The 12,705-nt window shown below is 30.0% G+C and overlaps 1 long non-coding RNA gene across 1 annotated transcript in view; it reads left to right on the top strand.

The window, feature by feature from the left end:
- Nucleotides 1-2,051: 2,051 nt before the first annotated feature.
- LOC125778458 (uncharacterized) overlaps nucleotides 2,052-12,705 on the top strand; it is a 62,664-nt gene continuing 52,010 nt past the window's right edge. The window contains exon 1 of the long non-coding RNA XR_007422727.1: nucleotides 2,052-2,453. This is a non-coding gene — a long non-coding RNA (uncharacterized LOC125778458). The remainder of the gene's footprint in view (nucleotides 2,454-12,705) is intronic.

Below are 12,705 nucleotides of genomic sequence, written 5' to 3'. Positions count from 1 at the left end.
TCACTTGCCGTTGGTGAAATGAAGTATGGTAGGCGCTCAGTGGCTGGCTTTTGAGTCGCTCGACTTGAGTGAGTTGCTTGTTAATTTGCTTATTTTTGCTGTTGCCTTTTATTACTTTGGAGCAGCATTTTTCAGCATCGGCATGTACATATGTGTGTGTGCGTGTGTGTCTGCACAAGAGTTGTGTGGGTGACAACGAGACAGCAGACGAGGCAGCGCTGCTGGCATTGCACGATTTCGGTCCATGTACGGCTGGAAAGCGATGCTGAGCGCATTAAGTCGTTTGGGTACAACGAGTAAGGACGCATTTTGTGTAATGCAACGGTTGACTACGTCGGTTTTTTGCTGTAGCACAGTAGCTTGTTTGTTGTTGTAGTTGTTGATTGTACATACACACACATACAAGTAGTAGTTGTGTAGAAGAAGTTAAGAAAGCACGCACACACATACACATGTAAGCAAGCTGTGTGCACCATAAGAAAGCTAGTAAGCAAGGTAGTTGTCGAAGAAGAAGCAGCAGTTGGCTAAAGTACGAAATCTGCGTTGCATGCCTTGCACAGTCAGCGAGCAGAACGCAACAGCAAAAGTTGTTCAAATGAAAAAGTGCGAAAATCGCAAAAGCATTTAAGTTTACGCGTCCACAATAGGCAGCGTAGCGATTTTTGAAAGTTTTTACTAAATTACAGTTATAGTGTGCATAAAAAATAATTGGTGAAAATAGTGTAATTAACAGAAAATAAGCGTCTTCTAACGGTAACGCGTGAAATTAACGAAATTTTTTGCTCTGAAGTGCATGAAATAGCGATTTGTCGAATTTTCGTTGCATACCTCAAGGGGCGCGTGCATACTTTTTCACACATAAACAAGACTTTTAGTGCTACAGCGGCGCAAGTTAAAGCAAAATAGCAAAGCAACGTTTAATACAGAAGCAATCAACCTAAATTCAACAAAATAATTTTGGTTGTAAATTGTTTGCAAGCAAATTCGCGAACACAGTGCAATTATTAGAAAGTGAAAACTCAGCAGTAAATATAAAAAAAATATTAAAGCAAAAAGTTTTCTACGAGCGTGTAGAGTGAAAACGACGACAACCTGCTGCGAAAATATAACACGATTCCCATAATATTCCTGCGTTTCCCACAATATTTCTGCTGATTTCGACAATTTAGCTGCGTTGCTGTGGCAGACCGTCTGCTGGTGCGTATACACACACATATACATACATATCGATGAAAAATATTTCCAAGTGTTGCTTGGCAGCTAGATAACAGCCACTCAAGTATCTAGTCAAGTGTCGAAACTCTGTGTAAAAGCAGTGCAAAGCACCAGCAGCGTGTAGAGCTGAAGTGTCCAACATCTTGTTAGGCAAAACGCGTGGCTGCAAGTGCCAGCAAGACGTTGCTTAGGCAGTTTGTTACCCGTTGTGTGTTTGCGTGGCCTCGAATGTCTCAATCGGGCGAAAATTAAACGCTGAAAAGTTAGAAAAGTCAAATTAGTGTGGAATTTGGTGTGAATTTCGTGTAAACAAAAGGAGCGTGTGTGAAAAAAGTGAAAGTGGCAACTGGAAAAAATATTTGAAATAAAAAAAATAATTAAAGAAATTTTTTTCAATAAAATCTAACAACACAGGTGCTTGAAAGTGTGTGATTTTGATAAGTTGGTTTGAAAAAAAAATTTAAAGGAATTTGAAAAATTTAATTTCAATAATTGAAAAAATTAAGAAAAATTATTTGAAGAAATGTTTGGTATAAAATTAAAAAAAAATATTGAAATACAATTTTCGAAATGAATTGAAAACATTTTGGAAATTACTTTAAAATAATTGGATAACTTCAGCACAATTTAAAGAAAACGTTTTTGAAAGCTTTGAAAAATTTTAAAACTTGAAAAAATTTTGAAAACTAAATTTTGAAAATTTTTGAAAAAATTTCGAAAAATGTTTTGAAAGAACTAAATTTCAGAAAAATTGTAAATGTTTATGGAAAACAGTTTTGCATAAAATTGAATGAAGCAGAAACTTTGAAAATAAAATTGGAAATTTCTTAAAAAAAGAGAGATTTTGAAAATCAAATTTAAGAACTTCTTGAAAACTAAGAAATTTGGAAACAAAAATTAATAATACTGAATAAATTATTTCAAATTTTCAAACCAAAATAAAATATCTTGAAAAATTAATTAAACGAAATTCCTTTAAAAAGGGAAATTTCGAAGCAAGAAAATTCTTAAAGTATAAATAAAATTTTGAAACAAATATTAAAAATTGTGGAAATAAGTTCAATTTTTCTAAAAAAGTATTAATTTTTTTTAAACCGTGCTTAATTCGAAAAATTCAAAAATTTCGTTGACAACAGCAGCTCGTCGAAAACATGTCACCAACAACATAAATCCATCGCAGCAGTCGTAAAAATTTATTTTGCAGCAATCCAACGCTTCCACGCTGACAAAAGCAAAAGGTGTGCAAAGCAAGTAATTTCCTCAAATTTCCTTTTTACATAGAAAGTTCCGTGCATGTGTGCTTTATGTCATAAATACATACTTAGAAACATACACCCACTCTATTAAGCGCATAAAAATGAAATGTTCGAAACTTCTGCAGCCCATACATTTCACTGTGTAAATAACGCATTTGTCTTTTGTTTACTTTCGTTTTCATTCGCTTTTTGTTTTTGGCTCGTGATTATTCGAGTGTAAATATGCGTAGGCGTTGCGTTTTTGATTAATTGCTCTCTGTGTTAGCTAAAAATAAATTGATTTGATTTATTGTTTTTTATAACTGGTAATGTGAGCAGCATTTTTGATTAAGCGCGTGATTTGTTATTTGGTGGCAGCAAAAATTTGCGTCTGCATACTAGAAATATGAGTTGTGATAGATGTGAGAAAATATTAGCGATTAAAGTAATACAAATAAGTGCGTGCGAAAAATTAACAAAAACTAAATCTGTTTTCAAATAATTATAGGAACTATTAAAATATTATTTTTTAGTTAATTATACACAATAATCATTATTAATTTTAATAATTTCCATAAATTAATTAATTATTAAGAATTAAATATACATTTGAAAATAATTAATTAAAAATTAATTAAATTTTTTAATTTCTGTAATTATTTGTAATAATTAATTATTAATAATTACATTTAAATTTATAAATAAGTAATTTCCGTCAATTAATTAGCTGCGAAAAAAATTTATTTTAAGCTAATGTAACTAAGTTGGAAAAATGAAATGAGCACAAAAAAAATTTTGAGTTTTTAATTATTTTGAAACTTAAACGCTTTTAAGATTTTATTCATTTTAAAATTCAATAAAAGTAGTTTTGTGCAAAAGAAAATATTTTGCCAAGGAAAAAGTAGAACTTTTCAATTTAGTACAGATATTAGTTTTAAAATTTTTTTTACACAAAAGTAAGCTTTCAAGTGGAATGAAAACAATAAAAATGTGTTGGAATAATGAGGAAAATAATTTGAAGAAACTTCGGAAATAAGTTTAGAAAAATAAAATTTATAAAAATTTTGAAAAAATATTAAATTTTTTTTTTAAACGTTTTGAAACAGAATTTTCAATTTTCGGGAGAATTGTGAATAAGTAAAAAAAAAACATTTTTGAAAGCTTAATTTGAAAAAAAAATGCGCAAAAGGGGATAGAATTTGAAAAAACTTCTAAAAACAAAATTTGTAAAAGTTTTGAAAAATATGTAACAAATTTTTTGGAAATGTTTTGAAAAAAATTTAAATTTTCCGGAGTGTTTCAAAAAAAAAAATTGAAAACCAAATTTCAAAAAATTAAGTAAAAGTTCTGAAAAACAGTTTGAAAAAGAAATTGAATAAACTGAAATTTTAGAAATAAAATTTGGGAAATACTTTCGAAACAAAAAGATTTTGAAATGAAATAACTCTAATAGAAATAATACTAATAGAAATTTAAAAAAACAAAATTTGTAAAAGTTTTGAAAAATATGTAAAAAATTTTTTGGAAAAGTTTTGAAAAAAAATTTTAATTTTCAGGAGTGTTTCAAAAAATAAAAAATAAAAAAAAAAATTGAAAACTAAATTTCAAAAAATTAAGTAAAAGTTCTGAAAAACAGTTTGAAAAAGAAATTGAAGAAACTGAAATTTTAGAAATAACATTTGCGAAATACTTTCGAAAAATAAAGATTTTGAAATGAAATAACTCAAATTTTAATAAAAAAGTGTTACATAAGAACGTTGAGAAGTACTTAAAATTTTGAAACAAAAACTAAAAAGCTTGAAAAAAACATTCTAAAAAAAGTTGCGAATGCAGAAAATGTTTTACTCTTAATTGTCTTTCCAGCTATAATGAAAACTGAAAACCAAATCACCAAAATAAAGAGAAGAAAGTAACAAAAAAAAAACAAACGGTAAATTATTAAGTAAAAAAGAAATTAAAATTTATAAATTTAGGTTTTATGTTTTTTTAAGTAATATTATTTTTTAATTACTAAAATTAACTAAACGAAAAAAAATATTAATTAAAATTTTATTTATTAAAAAATGAAGTTTAAAAAATCAAATTATTTTTATTTTGTTTTAAATTAATTTTTTTATTAAAATTAATTTTTTTTAATTTTTATTACAATTTCAATGTTTTAATTAATTATTTATTTAATTTAAATATGTAATAGAAAAAAATTAAAAAATAATCTGATTTTCTTAAAAAGTTAAATTTTATAAATTAGTTTATATATTTAATATAAATTAAAGAATTAATTAAAAATATGTATATTTTAATAATTTCTCTAATTTCTTAAATTTATTTAATTAAATTTTTCGTTAAAATTTTAATTTTTGATTTAATTTATTATTAATAATTTTATTATTTTTAAATTAATGTGATTTATATTTGTTATTTTTTAATTTTTTCTATTAATTACTTAAATGAATTTATAAATTATAATTTTTCTCTTTTAAATACTTAGTTTAATTTATGCAAGAAATTAATTTAATTTTGTTTAATTATAATTAAATTAAAATAATATTTTTCATAATTTTATAAGTGCCAAGAGTATATAATAAACATAAATTTTATTCGCAAAAACTTATTTAAAAAAAATTTAAATTCCAAGTTTTATTCTAAAATAATTTTCTTTTAATTTTTTATATTAATTTCAAATAATTTTTATAATTAAAACACATTTTAAAATAAAAATTTTTATTCTCTAATATAATTTTGTTTTTTAATTAATTTTTTTTTATTAATTATTTTTAATTTCAAATAATTTATAAAAAATTAAATATTAAAATTCTCAATTTCTTAAATTAATTTAAATTAAAATTTTCTATGCATTCATTACACTATAAAAATATTTAAATTTTTTTCAATATATTGTAATCTATTTTATTTAGCTCCCATTACAAGCTGAGTTATTTACTACAGTTGGGATAATCAAATCAATTTTCCAAATTTTTACATAAATTTGCAACTATTCGCTATTGGGACCTCTGTACTTCAGATACATATACACACATACTTATTAGAATATTTACATACCAGTTAGTCTGCTCTGTTACTTGTTTGTACTGGTGCCTTGGGTATTGTTATCTTCTGCAATCAACTAATAATTAATTTGAAACTCTGCTCTGTGGCAACGTAACTCAATGCAACAATGTGAATCGCAAAATGTGTCAATACAAATATTAGTTTGTACTGTAATCATAATTTGATTGATGGAATTTTTGGTGGAATTCAAGTGAAAGCAGCACGAGATAATTAAGTGGATTTGTTTTTTAGCGAACATATTTTTATAATTAATGTTGAAATTATTAAAAAGGAAAATAAAATAGGGGAACGAATCTATACCATATATAACTGTAAATAATACGAACGAATATTAATGGAAAATGGTGAAAATCGAGTAAAGATGACACACACATTTCACATAATGGATATATGATATGAAATGATTAAACCAAGTTAGCAGGATATTCATTAACGTTAATAACTGCTAGTTTAATGAGGAGGGTGAATATCAGTCTTCAAGAGTATTTATAGCAAAAATTGGACCATACATTTTTAAGACTATAACTATTTTTAATACCTTCGACTTTCTTTTCCTCTTTTAGTTAGCTCATATGTCAAACAGAAACTTAGTAGTAGTGTTCCTTATATATGACAGCTTTCACACAAAAATGGAGAAACTTATTTCAGTTATTTTCTTACTTATATATACATACTTTGAAACTCAAACTGAAAGAAATTCATTGTAGGTTGAAACCTATTGAAAACGATAAATAACCAAAATAAATGGGAGAACAATTTATGGCCGCTCGAGGGTCGGAAAAAAGAAGAAGATAGACGTGGTTGAATTTTTAAGAGTTAAATCGGTTTCTCTTGAATTCCTAACTACGAGTTCTGCAAAAAAGTTATTTGATGCAGCTGTAGGTTATAAAAAGCGTTAACACCTTTTTCACATAACCTCAAAATTTATGTGAAATATTGATTTTTTTTATTTTTATCTTTTACAAAAAAATTTTCTTTTACGAAATTTTTGCTAAACTGTTCTTCTTATGTCCCAATAACACTGTGATTTTTTGAATTGAAATATTAGGGAGAAAACACTATTAGTACTTTTTCGAAAAAAAACCAAACTTTATATTTAAAAGCCACTATATATAGCCATGAACGTATAAATAGCACACTTGATAATCAAATTAAAATCAGAAAAGGGCTTACAAAAAGGTACAAAGATTTATAAAACTTAATAAAATTTAGCATTAGATTGCTCATTTCGGTAGTATTTTGTTTTATATCTATCATTTTTAATCATCCTTTTCACCTCCGTTCTGCATGCTATCCACCAGTTGTTGACATCGTTCTTTTGGGATTGAAAACCAAGCCTTCTCAATTTCAGCCTATAAATAATCAAAATTTTTAACACCATTTCATAAGTTGATAAGGTCCGGGCTTTGCGCAGGCCAATTTAAAATTCTAATTTTTTCACTGTCGAGCCAATGCTTTACAACCTTGCAGTGTGCTTCATATCATTTTCTTGTATATTTTATGAGCATTGATTCAAATACAAATGGCTTCATTTCATTTTTCAATATATCCAAATACTGAAACCGTTCCATTTTACCATTTATTCGGACAATTGGCGCTACACCTTGCCATGAAGACGCGCCCCAGACCATGATATTTCCACCGCTGTGCTTAATACTTGTTTTGATATACGTAGACTTAAGGGCCTGTCTCATACTGTTTATCTTGGTTTTGTTGCTGGTTTGTCTCTGTGGGTTATCGCAAATGTCAGTCGAATTTTGATATGGCGTTTTGACAGGGGTTCTTTCTGCCTGCTAATTCATTCAAAATGTTGAGTTTCATTGAGTGGTCTTCCTACAAGCTTTCTGGACACGTCCGCGCCAATATTCGTCTTTAACTTCGATCATAAATTCTCTAGTTTGAAAGAATGCTCTTCCGTACTATGGTTTTTTCAACACTAATATCAGCTTCACACGGTTTTGGTTTTCTCGGTATATTTTTATTAACACAAGATGCTTCTCCTTTTGTTGCATAAAAATCATTATATACGATTTTTCGAGAACAATGCATTATTTCAACAATTTCGGTAGAAGCTTTTCCTTTTTTGCTAATATCGCCCATAAGCGCGGCATTAAGTGCTTTAAACAGCTGAGTACATATATCTTCACTTGTACTAAACCCGATTTTGATATAATTTTGATATAAAATAAATCAAATTCAATAAAAATACCGCAAGACTTTTTTGACAACCCAATAATATAATTAAGCTAAAGATAGCTATAAATCAAATTTAAATAAACTTATCGGAAGCAGATTTAAAATAAGCCAACTAAAGCAAAATTTATGTAGAACTGTTAATTTTCGCCTTTGAGTTTCTTTTGCAGATATTATAATATAAATTAATTTAAAGTTTTTTCCATTTTTTTAAGTCAAATTTTAAATGCATATTGACATCATTGAACTTATTTCTAACGTATAATTATTCTCCAAGGTCTGGAATTATTATTGCATGTTTATATGTATGTATACCATTTTATATGTATTAGGGTATCCGTTATTTTCCATGCTGAGTGCCTTATCAACGCTCACTGAAGTTTCAGTTTTTGCTTTAAAACTAAGGATCCAGCGTAAAGAAGCTCTTTTTCAGTTTGAACCGTGCCTACAGCATATTTATTTTCTATTGCATACTATTATAACAGGGAATTTTTTGATAGTTTGAATTAAATAAATAAATCTAGAACCTTGAAGAGTTGATATGCTGGTAAAAAATTTTCCGCTCGACAAAATACCTGCGAATGAGTCTTTTTATAAAAACACTCATTTAAAAGTTAAAATCATACTTGTATATCAAATGAGCTGAGCATTCATACAAGTGATTCATACAAACCATGTTACTCATACGACATGTTGTACCATATGAATACTGTACATTTCATGCATAGCTTTAACTGCGTATAATTTTTGCAGCACTGTTTGTAGGAAAAAAATGAGTAAGAACCTTTTTGTAAAACGGAAAATTTTGTACATAATTTTTTAGATTTATTTGCTTTGGAGTTGACAACTTTATTGCAAAGCAACAAAAAAGCTCATTTAAAATATGTATATCAGTCAAGTAAAGTGATTTAGGTGCGGTTTAAATTGAAAAATAAAGAGCTTGTTTACGATGGAACTTTTTTTCTAGAGCAAAAACTGTAACTTCAGGGGTCGCTTGCAAAAACAGCCACTAGAGATGTAAAGAACACCCTAATGAGGACACATGTATGCGCATATTTATTTAGAGACTAGACGTCTACTTTTTCTACAGTAGTTAATTTCACTTAATATTGATATAAGTACTCAGACGTTTCGGAGAATATGTAACACACACATAGCTACATGCAAATGTCGCGATACAGTCATATATAATTATTGCTGTCTGCGCTAATAACTGTATCCCTGCGTGTATGTGCTGAACACCTAGCAACCAAATCAAAAATAATATATTAGCTGTAATATGTACATATATGTATATTTACATAAGCGTAACGTACATATTACATACACAGACGATATATGTATGCACTCCCGGTTGACAGCATTAAATTGAAATTCGTTTGAGAAAAACAAATACGAGAACGATCAAATAAAATTGCTCTGGTACATAACACAGCAATAAAAAGTGCACTCATCTCTTTCTTTAGCCATTGGTGCTGAACATAGCGAATGTCTGGCAACAGTTAAGTGAATGCGTATCTGATATGAGCATGTGGCGGTGGTTTTATGCGCTTAAAACTGTGTCACAGTTATAAAATTTTAAGGAAGATATGTGTAAAGATGTTCAGGACATGTCTGATAAAATAATAATAATTAGCTATAAAATAATAATAATTAGCTATAAAACCACATAACTGTCGTAATGAAAATGCTTCTGAGATATATTGATGAAATAATCAAGACAGAAATAGAATAGATGTAGATCTCTCTGATTTTAATTGATCTGAAAATATTTTTCATACCAAAACTTAATTTTGATCGGTTTGTATAACAGCTATATGCTATAGGGATCTGATCTGAACATTTTTGCTCGAAGATTATATCTTTGCTTAGGACAATCATTCGTGTCGAATTTCAAGCAGATATATTGACAAATAAAAAAGTTTTCCATACAAAAACTTGAACTCGGTCAGTTTTTATGACCGCTATATGCTATACTGTTCCGATATAGGTTGTTCCGACCAATGAAAAGCTTCTTGTGAAGAAAATGAGATATGCAACATTTTAGACCAATATATCCAAAAATGAGCGACTTCAATGGAATTTTTGGAAAATTTCTACTACTCCATATGCTCCTAAATGTAGACTTTTGTAGGTTTGCATGAAAAAGCAAAATTGACAGAAAAAAATTATTTATGTACACAAAAAAATATTGAAATTACAATAAATGTGAAGATGCTGCGATAACATTCAAATGTCTGTAGGTATGCACACATACAAAGCTATAGAAGAAATAAATAAATAAGTAAATATGAACATGCTCTTGCATACATTTCGGCGCTTCCATTTCAAACACCAACCTACACATGCACGTAAGAGTCTATTGTGCTTGTATATTTGTATTGCTTATAAATAACGCATCGTCACAGACAAGCAGGCGTCTACACCCATTTCACTACGTTTCAGATTCCCAAATACATTTTTTTTTGCTCTCTGCTTATTTGGGCATATTCGCATTGATTTTGTAGTTGTTGGGCTTCATTTTGATATAAAACAAGTTTTGACGAGCGCAAAATAAAAAAATCGCTGTATGTTTATAAATACATATAATTTTTTTTCGTATACAAATATTTATATATAAACATCCATAAGTCTTCAATAAAACTCACACCATACAGCTAAAGGTAAAAAAGTGATAAATAAAGTGAAAAATGCAAAATTTTAATGCGCACGGTTTAACGGTTGCTAATTGATTCGCGTTTACATTGCAACACATTGTACTTGTTGTTGTTGCTTAACAGACAGTAAGTGAACGCTTGAGCGGATGCAGAGTGTGTCGCGTACTTCAATTTTCATTTGTGTAGCTGTATTGGTGGCCGTGTGGGCATTGTAATGCTATCACATAACTGTAAGCTGTTAAAGCAACAGGCAAATAAACGACGAGAATTTGTATAAGTACTACTTCTTGTGATATATATGAAGGTATGTTATACCGATATAGAAAGGAGAGAGCAAACAAAAAGTTATATTACAGCAACTGATCAAATTTGACGCGGACTGACAAACAAAATAAAAACTACATTTACAAGTGTTTTAATATGAATTTATTTTATCGTCTTTCAAATAGGCCCCTGAGCCTATGCTGGCAGCTTTCCACACACTTGGTTGAATTGGGCTTCGTGCCTTCAGCAAATTTTGATTTTTAACTAAAATATGTTGAATCGATCCATAAGAGATATTGAGATCCTCTGCTACCAATCCGATGTTTTTCAAGTACTAATACACATATGGAAACCAAAATTAACAATAACATAAATTAACACATGTAAGGAAGGGCTAAATTCATGCGCTACCACATTTTTTGTACTGTTGGAATTTTCAAGAGCACCGAGATTTGTGATAAAAGTGGATGGTGCCACGCTCATTATCATTAAGGGATGATATATGGCTATAAAGATCTTTACAGGGTCCAAGGTTATAGCTGAAAGTCTTCAAGTTATTTCTATACATTACTTAAGCTTTAGACCATGTTTCAAAACCATTCTAAAATTGGAATTACTTCAATGTCGATTAGAGATTCTAGTTTTAGTTCACTCCAACAATTTCTTATCAGTTAAGTTAGCTTAAAAATATAACTAAAGAAGGGTGAAGTAGTTGTGATATATGAGAAACTGATTTCTTGCCTCACTTTTATTAATTATCACTATTCTGTTTTGGTTTGTGAACAAATACCAATTGTAGAATCTCAAACCACAAACTTGGATAAACAGAGGCTTATTTTTTGTGGTATTAGGATATTTAATTCAAAAATTCTTAATTAAAGACCACACAGGAGTTTTATGCGTGTGCAAAGTCTGAGCTCCCGATCGGTAATCAGGTTTTAAGTCAATACAATTTTTTTTATTTGATACAACTTCAATGGCTGATCTACGCACAGCGTGTTTTGAAGCTAGAAAGAAGAACGCCTTTGATTAGATCTTATAAAATTTTCTAATTCCAATATATCTCGGCTTAGGCATTTTCTCTCTCTTCCTACCAGCTCACTAGGAAGTTCGTATGTATGAGCTCCGAGGTGTTTAAGCCTTGATCATAGAAAGCTACATTAAAGCTGCAACAACCAAAGTCGCTTAGCGTAAATATTATAAGAATTCCTACCGAAAGTGTGAAAATGAATGAAATCGGATGATAACCCTCCCACTGAACATATAACGGTACTGTTACAAAGCGCAATAAATAAACACTTTAATATGATAGAGACATTAAATTTTACCCCCGAAATGGTATCAATTGTCAATGTGTTTTTACGTGAGTATCTGCCTACGAAGGCTCAAATCCACGGTGTTTTCTATTTCTAGAAACACGTAGATCAGTATAATGCGCCGATCAACGCCCCAAAGCACAAGTGCATGCACAACACCATACCATGGGAGAACCAAAGCATAGTGCTCCACATACACCTATACCTTGGTTCCAATCGGTTCGGGTGAAAACCAAAAGAGAACACCCTAGCCACCTTGGTCGGGTTCGAGGCCCATCTAAAACCTCTGCCGTACTCTGGGTCCGGCACCCGGCCGCAGTGCGACTCCACATTGGACAAAAGCCCTTCCTGCATTTAGGTTTAAGCCACAGCCACCACGAATCTCCCCAAGGGGCCAAAAACCCAATGAGCAGATTGGAGTTATCTCCAAGGGCTTTCTGCTCCCCGTGGTACCATGTTTTAGTCTTTGGTGTGACCTGTAGATCAGTGTTTAGCTGTGACCTACTGCCAGTCGAGGACCACAAGAACTCCTAGGAATTCCTAAGGACCCGGCTGTATGAATGACATGTGTTATCGTAAATCCATTCGTAAACGAAAACACGGTCGAAAACCAGGAATAAAAATATATAGTGTATAACAACATGCGGGATTTTAGTCGCCTTTTACGACAGGCATGCCTTACCGCGGGAGTATTCTTTTCCCAACCCCGCAGGGAACCTCGAAATGGTATCAGTAGGCTTTAATGGAATCGTGGCC

Source organism: Bactrocera dorsalis, chromosome 1 (genome assembly GCF_023373825.1).
Source record: "Bactrocera dorsalis isolate Fly_Bdor chromosome 1, ASM2337382v1, whole genome shotgun sequence".
NCBI lineage: Eukaryota > Metazoa > Arthropoda > Insecta > Diptera > Tephritidae > Bactrocera > Bactrocera dorsalis.
The sequence above is the reverse complement of the archived record's forward strand: the minus strand, read 5'-3'. Positions and strand labels throughout refer to the sequence as shown.